The sequence below is a fragment of the Ovis canadensis genome, chromosome 6 (assembly GCF_042477335.2).
Source record: "Ovis canadensis isolate MfBH-ARS-UI-01 breed Bighorn chromosome 6, ARS-UI_OviCan_v2, whole genome shotgun sequence".
NCBI lineage: Eukaryota > Metazoa > Chordata > Mammalia > Artiodactyla > Bovidae > Ovis > Ovis canadensis.
Window position 1 is genome coordinate 98,461,916 of NC_091250.1, and position 13,228 is coordinate 98,475,143.

Genomic DNA, 13,228 nt, shown 5'->3' on the forward strand with positions numbered 1-13,228 from the left:
TAATAAGTAAAACAATTTCAGTTGCACAGAGTTGCCCCTCATAAACTAGAGCACAAAGGCTTCAAAGAAGTGCACCCTTACCTTCCTCCTCATTTTTTTGTCAACACACATATTCAAAGATACTGCACAGGCTTAAGACTGTTCTGTATTGCAGAAAATACTGCCTTTATAGACCCTATCATAGTCTAAGATTATTTTCTGACAAGAATAGTAGTTCTACAAGAACAGGGATAGAGAAGGGAACTTATACACTGCATTCTATTTATTTTCGAAAATTTCCACTCCAGAAAATTATGAAGGGAGTGATGAGTTTGCATGGATTATCTTAAGCTTTTTTCTCCATCAGCAGTCAAGAGTTTTTACAAAGAAGCAGGGAGGGAGAATCCTGAAAACAACATGACCTTCACTATTTAAACTAATATTCCTAAACTTTAACCAGCTTTTGGAAGCATCCTCCAAAATGCATTTTTCTAATTTTCCTGGAGAATATTTTTCCCACTTAATGTCTATCATATCAAGTTTTAAAAATGCATGCGAATTCATATATATTCTGCAAAAGATAGACGAAGTTAAAAAAAAAAAAATCCCAGTTAAGTTGTAACTTGAGTTTTTGAGTTTCACTTCTCACTCTGTTTTTCCTTATCTCAAAGTATACCTCTTAGTATTCCAGAAGAAGTCCAAGATTTGCATATAAATCTAATTGTGTTTATTCATGCAAAACTTTTCAATTCATGACAAACTATCCATAGATATTAAAATTAATTTGTGAGGGAAGAGCCATTGTATTCAGAGATAGAAAGTGTCAAGCCTCCTGTCCTTCACATTTTACCACCACTTAGCTGTACACAAAGTGGGCTTAGGAAAGTGCTAAACATTTGCCTAAGAAAAGGGATATATGTCTGAGAAAGATGTATCTATGAACTGTGTCTCACATATCTGTGGACATTTGCATATGCACTTGATAGTTTTATTATTGATAATGGAACTGGAAGGATTTACATATTTAAAATAGATTGATCCAAATAAATCATTTAAACCTGAGAGTAATCAAAGTGTGTTTTAATCATTGTAACATATAGTAATCCACCAGTGGACTAGCTGTGTAAATATTTACTTTGTATAAATTAATACCCTTTAAGCTAGGCTTCAGCAGCACAGAAACAAAGAACTTCCACATGTAAAAGTTGGATTTAGAAAAGGCAGAGGAACCAGAGATCAAATTGCCAACATCCATTGGATCATACATAAAGCAAGGAAATTTCAGAAAAAAAAAAAAAAAAAAAACACATCTACTTCTACCTTATTGTCTATGCTAAAGCCTTTGACTGGGTGGATCACAACAAATTGTAGAAACTTCTTAAAGAGATGGACCATGTTACCTACCTCCTGAGAAACCTGTATGCAGGTCAAGAAGCAACTGTTAGAACAGGACATGGAACAATGGACTGAATCAAAATTGAGAAAGGAGTACATCAAGGCTGCATATTGTCACCCTGCTTACTTAACTTATATACAGCGTACATCATGCAAAATGCTGGCCTAGATGAATCACAAGCTGGAATCAAGATTGCCAGGAGAAATAACAACCTCAGATATGCAGATGACACCACTCTAATGTAAAACATGAAGAGGAACTAAAGAGCCTCTTGATAAGGGTGAAAGAGAGTTGAAAAAGCTGGATTGAAACTCAATATTCAGAAAAACTTAAAATCACCTTCTGCTTCAAGATGGCACAGCAGAAGGATGTGCACTCATCTCTTCCTGCAAAAGCAACAAAATTGAAACTAGCTGTAGAACAATCATAGGCAAGAGGATGCTGGAGCCTACCAAAAAGAGATACCCCATGTCCAAAGACAAAGAAGAAGCCACAGTGAGGTGAGGGAAGAGCACAGTTAGGTGTACATTCACCATAAAATCAAATCCCATACCTGCTGAGTGGCTGACCCACAAACTGAAGAACAATAATACCAAACAAGTTCTCCAGATGTAAATGTTCTGAACCCCACATCTGGCTTCCCAGCCTGGGGATCTGACACAGGGACTAGGAATATTCAGAAAATCTGACCTTGAAGTACAGTGGAATTTGATTATAAGACTTCCACAGGACTAGGGGTAACAGGAACTCTAGTCTTAGAGGACACAAACAAAATCTTATACACATCAAGACCCAGAGGAAAGGAGCGGTGACTCCACAGGTGACTGAATCCAAACTATCTGTTACTGTTGGATTTGAGGCTTGTATTGACAGGGGCTGACCACAAAGATGGGAGCACTGGCAACAGCAGTCCTGGAAGCCCATAAACCCAAGAACTGGGTTGCCTCAGTCAAAATAACTGCCCAGGAGGAGTGCAACCCCCACCTATCAACAGATAATTTGATTACAGCTTTATTGAGGAAGGTCCTGCCCACCAAAGCACAACCCAGTTTTTCATATATATATATATATATATATATATATATATATATATAAGTAAACATGAATTTTTGCCTAACTAAAAAATTTATGACATTTTGATTTTACTTATTTGGCTTAGTATGAATAGAATACTAAATTTCTAATTAAAAACTTGCAACAAGCAACAAAGTTTTGCTGTATAGGAAAGGGAACTAGTTAATAGCTTGTAATAACCTATAATGGAAAATAATTTTAAAAACAACATATGTGTAGATGCATAACTGAACCACCTTGCTGTGTACTTGAAACATTGTAGTAAGTCAATTTAAAAAAAAAAAAAAAACAACGAAAAATTAAAACTAAGATCATGGCATTCAGTCCCATCTCTTCATGGAAAATAGAAGGGGGAGAAATGGAAGCAGTGACAGATTCTATTTCCTCCTTGGGAAGAAACCTATGACAAACCAAGACAGCATATTAAAAAGCAGGTATCACTTTGCCAACAAACATCTATGTAGTCAAAGCTATGGCTTTTCAATAGTCATGTGAGTTGGACCATAAAAAGGCTGATGTCGAAGAATTGACGCTTTAGAATTGTGATGCTGGGGCGGACTCTTGAGAGTCCCTTGGACTACAAGGGACTAAAAGAAATAAATCTTGAGTATTTCTTGGAAGAACTGATGCTAAAGCTTCAATATTTTTGCCACCTGATGTAAGGAACCAGCTCATTGGAAAAGACCCTGATGCTGAGAAAGATTTAAGGCAAAAAGAGAAGGGGGCAGGAAAGGATGAGATGGTTGGATAGCAACACTGACTCAATGGACATAAATCTGAGCAAACTCAGGGAGATCATGAAGGACCAGGGAGCCTGGAGTGCTGCTGTCCACTGAGTCACAAAGAATCAGACATGACTTAGTGACTGAAAAAAATATATATATATGTGTATATATATATATATATATATATATATATATATATATATAATATATCAGTATTTCTGGCTAAAAGCAAGAAATTAAATTCTCAGGTTTTTAATATTTTTAATGAGGTAGAATTCAGTAGATGTGATATTTATGTATTCAGTTATGTCTTATCCTAGGTGTAGTGCTTATTTTTCTGCTAAGGCAAGCCATAACGCTTTCCACAAATTGTGTACGTTTAGAGAGACAGAATCAGATGCTTCCTATAAATGTAATGAACCTCTATATTTTGACAGTGCCTTCTCCATTTCCCATTAGCTCTCTTTAGTTTTGAAATTCCAAAGCTCAATGTTTATTACTTGGAAGTCTACCACATTTTTTCTACAGTTGACCTTCTCTGGGGAAACAAACAAACAAACAATTGACACAGTATCTACTAATGCAGGTGGAGTAATAATGTAAAAAAAAAAGATAACAAAGATAATTTTACCATTAAATATGGGGAAAAAACTTCTAGGTTACCACTTGTTATATTTATAGCTTTCTCAAAGCTGCTATCTAGGCCTATACATGTTATCATGGGGGAAGGAGAGAGAAGTTTGAAATTATATTTCTGTGTTTTTATAGTTTTTTGATAGGAGAATAATTATTTACTAAATGTAATACAATAATTACAAAAGGTTTGACTTCTAATTGATAATATCATGTAATATATCATCGAGGTACCATGATATTTTATTCTTCATATGTTCTTATTCTGAAAGCCATTAAGTCTAAATGCAATCTAAATTTAAGTTGCTTAGGAATAATTCTGTAATGTCTACTGGAAACTTTACACTAACAAAATTTTCGTAATCAAATCACAATTTTATCTCTAGAGGAGTAACGAGATTTCTAGAATCTAGATCTTTGAGAGTAAATGTATTTCAACACATGTACCTTTCTTTATAGCTTTTAAAACATAATCAACTAGAAGAGTTAAAATAAATATTAAAATGTCATATTCATCCAAAAGCTAAATTTTAATAGTCACTAGAAACAGTCACTGAAACAAACACAACATTGTAGATAAACTATAATCCAATAAAAAAGGTGGGGGTGGGGAGAAGCTGATATAGGTATTTTGCCTTTGAGGTAGGAGATTGAATGAATTCCTAGAGTTAATTTGTCAGCTTCTACAACTGTTAATGCATCATGAAAAATGCAAGGCTGGATGAAGCACCAGCTGGAATCAAGATTATCGGGAGAAATATCAATAACTTCAGCTATGCAGATGACACCACCCTTATGGCAAAAAATGTGAAGAACTAAAGAGCCTGTTGATGAAAATGAAAGAGTAGAGGGAAAAAGTTGACTTAAAATTCAACAATCAGAAATCTAAGATCATGGCATCCGGTCCCATCACTTCATGGGAAATATATGGGAAACAATGGAAACAGTGACAGACTTCGTTTTGGGGGGCTCCAAAATTACTTCAGATGGTGATTGCAGCCATGAAATTAAAAGATGTTTGCTTTTTGGAAGAAAAGTTATGACCAACTTAAACAGCATATTAAAAAGCAGAGACATTACTTTGCCAACAAAGATCCGTCTAGTCAAACCTATGGTTTTTTCCAGTAGTCATGTATAGATGTGAGAGTCAGACTGTAAAGAAAGCAGAGTGCTGAAGAATTGATGCTTTTGAACTACGATGTTGGAGAAGACTCTTGAGAGTCCCTTAGACAGCAAGTTCAGTTCAATTCAGTTCAGTCGCTCAGTCGTGTCTGACTCTTTGTGACCCCATGAATCGAAGCACGCCAGGCCTCCCTGTACATCACCATCTCCTGGAGTTCCTCAGACTCATGTCCATCGAGTCCGTGATGCCGTCCAGCCATCTCCTCCTCCATTGTCCCCTTCTCCTCCTGCCCCCAATCCCTCCCACCATCAGAGTCTTTGCCAATGAGTCAACTCTTTGCATGAGGTGGCCAAAGTACTGGAGTTTCAGCTTTAGCATCATTCCTTCCAAAGAAATCCCAGGGCTGATCTCCTTCAGAATGGACTCATTGGATCTCCTTGCAGTCCAAGGGACTCTCAACAGTCTTCTCCAACACCACAGTTCAAAAGCATCAATTCTTCAGCACTCAGCCTTCTTCACAGTCCAACTCTCACATCCATCCATGACTACTGGAAAAACCAAAGCCTTGACTAGATGGACCTTAGTTGGCAAAGTAATGTCTCTGCTTTTAAATATGCTATCTAGGTTGGTCATAACTTTTCTTCCAAGGAGTAAGCATCTTTTAATTTAATGGCTGCAGTCACCATCTGCAGTGATTTTGGATTCCCCCCCAAAATAAAGTCTGACACTGTTTCTACTGTTTCCCCATCTATTTCCCATGAAGTGATGGGACCGGATGCCATGATCTTCGTTTTCTGAATGTTTAGCTTTAAGCCAACTTTTTCACTTTCGTCGAGAGGCTTTTGAGTTCCTCTTCACTTTCTGCCATAAGGGTGGTGTCATCTGCATATCTGAGGTTATTGATATTTCTCCCAGCAATGTTGATTCCAGCTTGTGTTTCTTCCAGTCCAGCATTTTTCATGATGTATTCTGCATATAAGTTAAATAAGCAGGGTGACAATATACAGCCTTGACGTACTCCTTTTCCTATTTGGAATCAGTCTGTTGTTCCACGTCCAGTTAGAGCCCTTCAATTTCCCTTAGTAGTTCAGTTTGTCCTCTAATATTTTGACTGCTGATTCTAAAATGAAAAGTATCAATGGACATCCTAATGTAATTAAAGCTCATAATTAGTTTAAGAAAATAGATAAAAAAATAAATCTTTATAGAAATCACATGGTACACAAATATCAATTAAAAATAAAATCCCAGTGATCTACTTATATTTCGGGGTAAAAACTCTATAGGACAGAAGTATCACATTTAAAATAGACAAATTACTCCAAAGGAAACAGATGTAATTCAAGTAACATAAGAGTATTTTAAAATAATCTAAGTATCAATTGTAAATAAAATGGGAAATATTGCTTCAGTAAATCAACCCAGAGTGTTATAGGAATATTGAATTGTGAGAATGAGGAAAACATTTATAAAATTATAAATGCATGAAAAAATGTAATAGAAGACTGTGAAGATGAAAATAGGAAAAGTTGTAAAATATTGAATAAAATGTCTGAGATATAAAATTTAATAACCATAGAGATTCTCTTCTAAAGTAACGTTTAATAGCAGAGAAAAGAAGAGTAAAGTAAATAGAAAATGAATACAGAAATGTAACAAAAAATCACAAATGTGAATGGCAGGAATATGCAAATCAAAAAAACTTACAGTAAAACTTTAGTCCACTGTTGGTGGAGACACAAATTGGTACAGTCATTGTGGAAAACAGTATGGCAGTTCCCTAAGAAATTAAAGTAATTGACTTAGTCAACAAAGTAGGTGGTAGGTATGAAAGAGTAAACACAGATACAGGAAAATTTCCATGTTAAAGAGCAAAAATCATTCATTTTTCTGCTCTCATTAAATAATACCAACACATTTTTATTTCTAATGTGCGTTTCCTGATGATTACCTGGTACCTTGATTTCGTATAAACATTCTATCTTCAGTTCAGTTCAGTTTGGTCACTCAGTCATGTCCAACTCTTTGTTACCCCATGGACTGCACCGCACCAGGCCTCCCTGTCCATTTCCAACTTTCAGAGTTTACTCAAACTCATGTCCATTGAGTCTGTGATGCCATAAAATTATCTCATGCTCTATTGTCCCCTTCTCCTCCCACCTTCAATCTTTCCCAGCATCAAGGTCTTTTCAAATAAGTCACCTCTTTGCAGCAGGTGGCCAACATATTGGAGTTTCAGCTTCAACATCAGTCCTTCCAATGGATACTTAGGACTGATTTTCATTAGGATGGACTGATTGGAACTTATTGCAGTCCAAGGCATTCTCAAGAATCTTCTCCAACACCACAGTTCAAAAGCATCAGCTCTTCAGCACTCAGCTTTCTTTATAGTCCAACTCTCACATCCATACATGACTACTGGAAAAACCATAGCTTTGACTAGACAGACCTTTGTTAGCAAAGTAATATCTCTGCTTTTTAATATGCTGTCTACATTGGTCATAACTTTTCTACAAAGGAGTAAGCATCTTTTAATTTCATGGCTTACAGTCACCATCTGCAGTGATTTTGGAGACAAAAATATAAAGTCTGCCACTGTTTCTCCATCTATTTGCCATGAAATAATGGGACCAGACACCATGATCTTAGTTTTCTGAATGTTGGAGTTTAAACCAACTTTTCCCCCCTCCTCTTTCACTTTCATTAAAAGGCTCTTTAGTTCTTCACTTTCTGCTATAAGGATGATGTCATCTACATATCTGAGGTTATTGTTATTTCTCCCAGCAATCTTGATTCCATCTTGTGCTTCATCCAGCTTAGCGATTCTGATAATGTACCCTGCATATAAGTTAAATAACTAACATGACAATATACAGCCTTGACATACTTCTTTTCCTATTTGGAACCAGTATATTGTTCCATGTCTAGTTCTAACTGTTACTTTCTGACCTGAATACAGATTTCTCAAGAAGCAGGTCAGGTGGTCTGATATTCCCATCTCTGGAAGAATTTTCCAGAGCTTATTGTGATCCACACAGTCAAAGGCTTTGGAATAGTCAATAAAGCTGAAATAGATTTTTTTTTTTCTGGAATTTTCTTCTTTTCTCAAAAATCCAGCAGATGTTGGCAATTTGATCTCTGGATCCTCTGCCTTTTCTAAAACCATTTTAAACATCTGGAGGTTCATGGTTCATGTACTGTTGAGGGCTGGCTTGGAAAACTTTGAGCATTACTTTGCTAGCATGTGAGATAATTGCAATTGTGTGGTATTCTGAACATTCTTTGGCATTGCCTTTCTTTGGGATTGGAATGAAAACTGACTTTTCTAGTCCTGTGGCCACTGCTGAGTTTTCCAAATTTGCTGGCATACTGAGTGCAGCACTTTCACAGCATCATCTTTCTGATTTTGAAATAGTTTAACTGGAATTCCATCACCTCCACTAGCTTAGTTTGTAGTGATGCTTCCTAAGGCCCACTTGACTTCACATTCCAGGATATCTGGCTCTAGGTGAGTCATCACATCATTGTGATTTTCTGGGTCATGAAGATCTTTTTCATACAGTTCTATGTATTCTTGCCATCTCTTCTTAACATCTGCTTCTGTTAAGTCCATACCACTTCTGCCCTTTATTGAGCACATCTTTGCATGTAATGTTCCCTTGGTATCTCTAATTTTCTTGAAGAGATCTGTAGTCTTTTCTATTATATTGTTTTCCTCCATTTCTTTCCACTGATCTTATCTCTCCTTTCTATTCTTTGGAACTCTGCATTTAGATAGGTATATCCTTCCTTTTCTCCTTTGCTGTTCACGTCTCTTCTTTTCACAGCTGTTTGTAAGGCCTCCTCAGACAGCCATTTTGCTTTTTTGCATTTATTTTTCTTGGGGATGGTCTTGCTCCCTGTCTCTTCTACAATATCAAAACCTCCATCCATAGTTCCTCAGGCACTCTATCGGAATTAGTCCCTTAAGTCTATTTCACACTTCTACTGTATAAACGTTGTATATTTAATTTAGGTCATATCTGAATGGTCTAGTGGTTTTCCCTATTTTCTTCAATATAATTCTGAATTTGGCAATAAGGAGTTCATGATCTGAGCCACAGTCACTCCCGGTCTTGTTTTTGCTGATTGTATAGAGCTTCTCCGTCTTTGGCTGCAAAAAATGTAATCAATCTGATTTTGGTGTTGACCATCTGGTGATGTCCATGTGTAGAGTTTTCTCTTGTGTTGTTGCAAGAGGGTGTTTGCAATGACCAGTGTTCTCTCTTGCCAAAATTCTATTAGCTTTTGCCCTGCTTCATTGTGCATTCCAATACCAAATTTCCCTGTTACTACAAGTGTTTCTTGATTTCCTGCTTTTGCATTCCATTCACCTATAATGAAAAGGACATCTTTTTTGGGTGTAGTTCTAGAATGTCTTATAGGTCTTCATAGAACCGTCCAACTTTAGCTTCTTCAGAATTACTGTTTGAGGCATAGGCTTGGATTACCATGATATTGAATGCTTTGCCTTGGAAATGAACAGAGATCATTCTGTCATTTTGGGGATTGCATCCAAGTACTGCATTTTGGACTCTTTTGTTGACTATGATGGCTACTCCATTTCTTCTAAGGGATTTTTGCCCACTGTAGTAGATATAGTGGTCATCTGAGTTCAATTCACCCATTCCATTCCATTTTAGTTCACTGATTCCTAAAATGTCAATGTTCACTCTTGGCATGTCCTGTTTGACCACTTCCAAATTGCCTTGATTCATGGACCTAACATTCTAGGTTCCTATGCAATATTGTTCTTTACATATCAGACCTTGCTTCCATCACCAGTCAGATTCACAACTGGATGCTGTTTTTGCCTTGGCTCCATCTCTTCATTCTTTCTGGAGTTGTTTACCGCTGATCTCCAGTAGCATACTGAGCACCAACTGACCTGGCGAGTTCATCTTTCAGTGTCCTATATTTTTGCCTTTTTCTTCTGTTCAAGGGGTTCTCAAGGCAGGAATACTGAAGTGGTTTGCCATTCCCTTCTCCAGTGGCCCACATTTTGTTAGAACTCTCCAGCATGACTCGTCTGTCTTGGGTCGCCCTACACAGATGGAATGGTGTATGAGATGCCCTCATAGTTTTACTGAATTAGGCAAGGCTGTAGTCTATGTGATTAGATTGGTTAGTTTTCTGTGATTGTGGTTTTCAGACTGTCTGCCCTCTGATGGAGAAGGATAAGAGGCTTATATAAGTTTCTGATGGGAATGACCTACTGAGGAGGAAGCTGGGTCTTGTTCTGTTGGGCAGGGCCATGCTCAGTAAATCTTTAATCCAATTTTCTGTTGATGGGTGGAGCTGTGTTCCCTCCCTGCTATTTACCTGTGGCCAAATTATGGTGGAGGTAATGAAAATAATGGTGACCTCCTTAAAAAGATCCAAGTATGTACTGCTACACTCAGTACCCCCAACCCTGTAGCAGACCACTACTGACCCTTGCCTCCACCAGTGACTCCCAGACACCCACAGGCAAGTCTGGGACAGTCTTTTGTGGGGTCATTGCTTCTTTCTCCTGGGTCCTGGCGCACAAAGTTGTTGTGCCCTCCAAGACTCTATTTCCCAGTTAGGTGTAAGTTCTGGCAGCTCTATGGTGAGGTTAATGGCGACCTCCTCCAAGAGGGCTTATGTCATACCCACGTCTGCTGCACCAGAGACCCTATCCTTGTGGCATACCACCACTGACCCATACCTCCACAGGAGATGCTCAAACACAGTTCTGTCTCTCTGTGGGGTCCCTGGTCATGGTGCACACAAACATTTTCTCTTAGTGATACCAATTAATGTCATAAGCCTCCTAAGTAAGAGCACTGAAGGCATATAATTTAGTATTAACTTATGTTAATTTCTTTCATGATAAGGCATGATGAGACAGTTTAATGCACATGAGCACTATAATAAAATCAAATTGAGAGAAGGGTAGCTAGCTCTGTACTATTGTCACACTATTACTAATATGTGTGAGTGCATGTATCGATAGATCATATTACTAGTTTTAGTTCTGATATTTATGTATAAACACAATGTAGCAAGTACATATATTAAAGTCCAAGAGAGAAACTTTTTACTCAGTAAGAAATATCTTAAAACACTCCATATGTTTTACAAATGACTTCTCATAGAATGTAAGATTTCATTAGTTAGGAAGAAAAATTGGCAAAATGGCACTGCTCTATTGCCATTCTGGCAATAGAGGTATCAGTAATGCATTATTTGTTTTACAGAAAGTGCTATAAACCTACAGAAGTTAAAGGTACAGTCATCCATTATCTTTCCCTTTAGCAAGGTAGACTAAGTATCTTTCAACATATTTCAACCCTTTGTCATTTTATAGTTAATTTATTCACCTATCACATTTCAGCTCAAAAGCAACATCTGCTTTCTTCCTGGCTTTGCTATATTGAGAAGTGACACAAAATACACATATTTTCTGTGTATTGTATAAGGTATAAAATTTATCTAAATGTTATATAGATAAAATTAAAAGCAATAGTACAGAAATGTGTATACACATGATCTATACATATATTCACAGAGTAGAGCAGTAAGTTTATTTATTAGTCTATTCAGGATCTAAGATTTCTGCAGTTTTCAGTTGTGTAAATTAGGGATAAAAATTAGTTTAGCATGCTGAACTCTTTGACACTAAATGGTAATAAAAATCGAATATATCTAGTATTTGCATATACTTCTGAAGATGGACATTCATTTGTTCATTTAACAAATATATATAGAATACATGCTCTATGCCAGGTAATGTTCTAGAAAAAAAACATAGAAAAGTATCATTGAGGAATTTATCAATTTATCATCTAATTGAGAGTAACAGATTATATAGTTTATTGCAAGATGATAAATATTTGAGAAAAAAGGAAGAAAAGGAGAAAAGGGAGCACAGGTTGAAGCTGATGTGTGGGAAGACTGCAAAATTGTGGATGTTATTTGAGGAAGATATTCTAAATATCTTGAAAATTTCTATAAAAGGAATCTGACATGAATATTCTTGTTCCTCAAGCCTGCCTTCTACACCTCTTTCAGATATTTCCACAGATGTCACTTTCCTGATATTCTTTGTAGATTTCTGTCCTTCCAGTGTTTGTTCAATATTCACATTTTTAGTGTGTGTTTCCTTGTGCTTTTTCTCTTATTTGAAATTATGATTCTCCACTCATTTAAACTTTAACTCTACCCTTGCCATACATTGTCTTGAATTCATTTTTCATCATTTTTTTCACCATATGAACAACTACATATTTTACAAACTAATTAGTTGATTGTCTGTCTTCTCCAACTTGGATATAAATTCTATGAAGGCAGAAATTTGCTTTGTTTTCTTTTCACTGCTATTGCTCTGGCTCTAGAAGAGCATTTGGGTTTAATAGAAACTCAACAAATCTTGACTGAATACACATTTCGTTAATATAGCTATCATTCTTGCTACATTTATTCCCTTCACTTGTTATATCCAGTCTTTTTACTATATCTCCTTTACTGTTTTCTCCAAAATATCTGCTTAACCTGCATACATTGCCCCAATTTGCTGGCATCAAGACTCTCTCACCTCCATTGCTCCATCTCCTACTCTTGTCAGTTTCCACATTTTCAAATTTACTCTCTTCTCTTTTGCTAGAAGGAACATACTGAAGTGAACATCTGATAAACCTTTTTTTGTTTTAGAAATTCCTTGGTAGAGTCCTTGATTCTTAAGATAACAGAACATGGCTGTGCCAACAATTCAAACCTCTTGTTTTGCCATTTGCCAATCTTTCCTGATATCATACTGCCATTTTCCAGCTGATCAGAAAATTATCCCCTAGAATTTTACACATAATAAGCCTACTTCTAGAATACATGCTCACATCCACTCCCCCTTCATCCACTATTTGCTGTTGGATTAATAACTTTCTCAGGGAAGAATTTTCTTCTAACTCCTAGAACAATGTTTTGTAATATTACACAGATCTCTAAACTTTTCTTTCCTGGTCCTTACCATAGATTGTAGATTTGTGTTTCTGTGTGTGTGTATTTGAGGGGTTATTTTTTATTAACTTCTGTCTTCTCCCCTAGGTTATACACACAGTGAGAATAGATATAATTTCTGCTACAATCCGCATGATTTACCTGGAACCCAGTACACAGTACATGCTCAAAATTAAAACCAGAATAAACAAGCAAGCAAATGTAACCTAAGTGAGAGTGGAAAACTTGAGAAAGAATATTCAGTTGAATCAGTACCTTTTGATACCAGTTCAGTGTGTTGAT